Below are 3318 nucleotides of genomic sequence, written 5' to 3'. Positions count from 1 at the left end.
GGATGAATTTATGATCACTGGGTAGTTTTTATTTTCTCCTAGATATGCATATTTGAGAGTGGGTGGCAATGCTTTGAGTTCAAGTTTGGGTGCTTCTGATTTTTTGTTCCCTTCCTTTGGTGCATCTGGTATATGTATTTCTACTGTAGCTACCTCTTCACTTGATTCAGATTCTTCCTCCACCAATCTCTCGTTCTCTTCAGGTTCATCTTCTTTAAAATTCTCCTCCACTTCATCCTCAAGTGCATCTAACCTCATGCATTCCCCCAATTGTTCCGGTGGATAACTCATGGCCTTGAACACATTGAATGTCATCTTTTCATTGTGTAATCTCAGGGTGAGGTCACCCTTCTGAACATCAATGACAGCTCCAGCAGTGGCCAAGAATGGCCTTTCCAAGATGATGGAGGTCTTGGCGTCTTCCTGCATGTCCAGCATAACAAAATCTGCTGGGAATATGAAATCTCCTACTTTTACTAGCAAATTCTCTACTATCCCGTGAGGGAATTTGAGCGACCGGTCTGCCAGTTGTAGAGCCATTTTTGTTGGTTTAGCCTCCTCAATTTTCATATTTCTCATCATAGCTACTGACATCAAATTGATGCTGGCCCCTAAGTCACAAAGAGCCTTTTCTACTGTGATTTCTCCAATAATGCAAGGGATCTGAAAACTCCCAGAATCCTTCAGTTTCTGAGGTAGTTTATGCTGAATGATAGCACTGCACTTTTCAGTTAGTATCACAGTCTCATTGTTCTTCCAGCTTCTCTTCTTAGTCATTAGCTCCTTCAAAAACTTGGCATAAAGTGGCATTTGTTCTATGGCTTCAGCAAATGGTATGTTGATTTGTAGCTTCTTAAAGATTTCCAAAAATCTCAAGAACTGGTTGTCATCTTCCTTTTTCTTCAATAGCTGGGGGTATGGAGCTCTTGAGATGTTCAGTTGGGGTATCTTTTTTTCTTTCTGCAGACTTGGCGTGGAGGTTTGCATTCCATCTTGCTCTTCTCCCTTTTCATTTGAGTCTTCTTCTTGTGGTTTTTGGGGATGTTCCTTCAGTTCCTTCCCACTCCTAAGTGTGATAGCTTGACACTCCTCCCTTTTGCTTGAATGGGCATCATAGCAAAAATTGTTGTTAGAAAGCTGCTTAAATAGATAGCTGATTTGTGTTTCCAGTTTTGTGATGGCAGCATTTTGATTCTGCATGTTTGACTGCACTTCCTCTCTGAATGCTTTACTGTCTTGAATGTCTTTGCATATTCCTTCAATGAAGGTTTCGATCTTAGAGAGCTTGTCATCAATTGATGAGTGGTTCGGAGCAGATGTGCTGTTTTGGTTTTGATAAGTGTGTGAAGAAGTGTTGTTGTGGGGGTGTTGAGATGTCCTCTGGGTGAATTGCTGGTGAGCTGCATTGTTGTTGGAGTTGTAACGTCTCTGGTCTTGGTTTTGATCTTGCTCACTTCCCCACCCAAATTTTGGGTGGTTTCTCCATCCAGGGTTGTAAGTCTTGGAGTATGGATCATAGTTTTTCCTTTGTGAATTCCCAATGTAGTTGGCTTGCTCCTGACTCCCCTCTGCTTCTTCATTCACTCCTTGTTGGATTGTTGATGAAGATGAGATTGCTGCTACTTGGTTCCTCTCCATCTTCTTGGTGAGGTCAGCCAGCTGCTGGGTAATGAGCTTGTTTTGGGCCAAAAGAGCATCTACATTGTTTAGCTCCATCACTCCTCTTGTGTTCCCTCTTTCGGAAGCATAGAAGTAGTCGTTTTCTGCTACTGTTTCAATAACATCTATGGCTTCCTCAATGGTCTTCTTCTTGTTCAAGGATCCTCCAGATGAATTGTCCACGGCCTTCTTTGACTCATAAGAGAGACTTTCATAGAAGATGTGCAGTTGGACCCATTCATTGAACATGTCAAGTGGACACCTCCTTGTCAAGTCCTTTAACCTCTCCCATGCTTCATACAGAGTCTCACCATCTTGTTGCCTGAAAGTTTGAACCTCAGCTCTCAGCCTATTGATTTGTTGAGGAGGGTAGAATCTTGCTAAGAATTTGTTCACCACATCCTCCCAAGTTGTCAAGCTCTCCCTTGGGAAGGATTCCAGCCACTTGGCTGCCTTGTCCCTGAGTGAGAAAGGAAATAAGAGCAGTCTATAGGCATCAGGATGAACACCATTAGATTTCACTGTGTCACATATTCTCAGGAAGGTGGTCAAATGTTGATTGGGGTCTTCTTGAACACCTCCTCCAAACGAACAGTTGTTCTAGACAAGGGTGATGAGCTGTGGTTTAAGTTCAAAGTTGTTGGCATGGATTGTTGGCTTTTGGATGCTATTTCCATAATTGCCTGGGTTTGGATTAATGTAAGAGCCCAAAACTCTTCTATCCTCCCCAGCATGATTTGCTCCACCTCCTCTGCCATGGTTGTGAGTCTCTTCTTCATGATGATTTTCCATGTTTTCTTCCATGTTTGGTTCAAAGTATTCCTTAAAGTGTTCCTCCTCTTCTTTAGCACCAACTACTCGTTTTTCTTTTGCCTCCCTCCTTAGTCTAAGGAAGATTCTCTCAGGTTCAGAATCAAAGGAAGTTGAAGTCCCGCTTCTTCTCCCTGTCATACAACCAACAGGTACAAGCAAAGAAAATAAGTGCAGACAGTATTTGTGTCAGAATTACTGTTAGTTGTGGGTGATGCAATATATCAAACAGTTAGTGGGTTAGCAAACAGAATCGAAAATAACAAAGAAAAACAAAAGAGTAGAGGGGGAAGGGAAGAAGTTTAACTGAAACAAAAATAAATTACTCAAACAGACAAATGTAATTCAAAAATTAAAAATGCTCAATCTAGTGATCTTCCAATTTAATCATTGTTGATGCACAATCAATCCCCGGCAACGGCGCCATAAACTTGATGCGCGGAAAACTTGTCTCTCAACAAATCTCCCTTCGGCAAGTGTACCGAAGTTGTCGTCAAATAAAAACTCACAATAGAGTGGGGTCGAATCCCACAGGGATTGATTGATCAAGCAACTTTAATTAGAAGAATGTTCTAGTTGAGCGAATCCAGAATTTGGGTTGAGAGTTGCAAAAATAAAATGGCGGGAATGTAAATAACAGAAAAGTAAATGCTAGAATTAAAGAACTGGAAGTAAATGACTGAAAATAAAATGCAGAATTGTAAATAGGAATGGGGGATTTGCTCATAAAAGTAAATAGCAGAAATTAAAGAGAACGGGTAAGATCAGAGATGGGGAGTTCATTGGGCTTAGGAGATGTTGCAATTCTCCGGATCAAGTTCATTTTCATCTCTTCCTCAATCAATGCAC

The 3318-nt window shown here is 41.3% G+C and overlaps 1 non-coding gene across 1 annotated transcript; it reads left to right on the top strand.

Moving 5' to 3' along the window:
- The first annotated feature begins 1906 nt into the window (after positions 1 to 1906).
- LOC112759962 (small nucleolar RNA R71) lies at positions 1907 to 2010 on the top strand. The gene has a single exon (XR_003180422.1). It is a non-coding gene; the product is annotated as a small nucleolar RNA R71 (small nucleolar RNA).
- Positions 2011 to 3318: the final 1308 nt, after the last annotated feature.

Source organism: Arachis hypogaea, chromosome 16 (genome assembly GCF_003086295.3).
Source record: "Arachis hypogaea cultivar Tifrunner chromosome 16, arahy.Tifrunner.gnm2.J5K5, whole genome shotgun sequence".
Classification (NCBI taxonomy): domain Eukaryota; kingdom Viridiplantae; phylum Streptophyta; class Magnoliopsida; order Fabales; family Fabaceae; genus Arachis; species Arachis hypogaea.
Note: the sequence above shows the minus strand (reverse complement) of the source record. Positions and strands in the feature narration are given on the sequence as shown.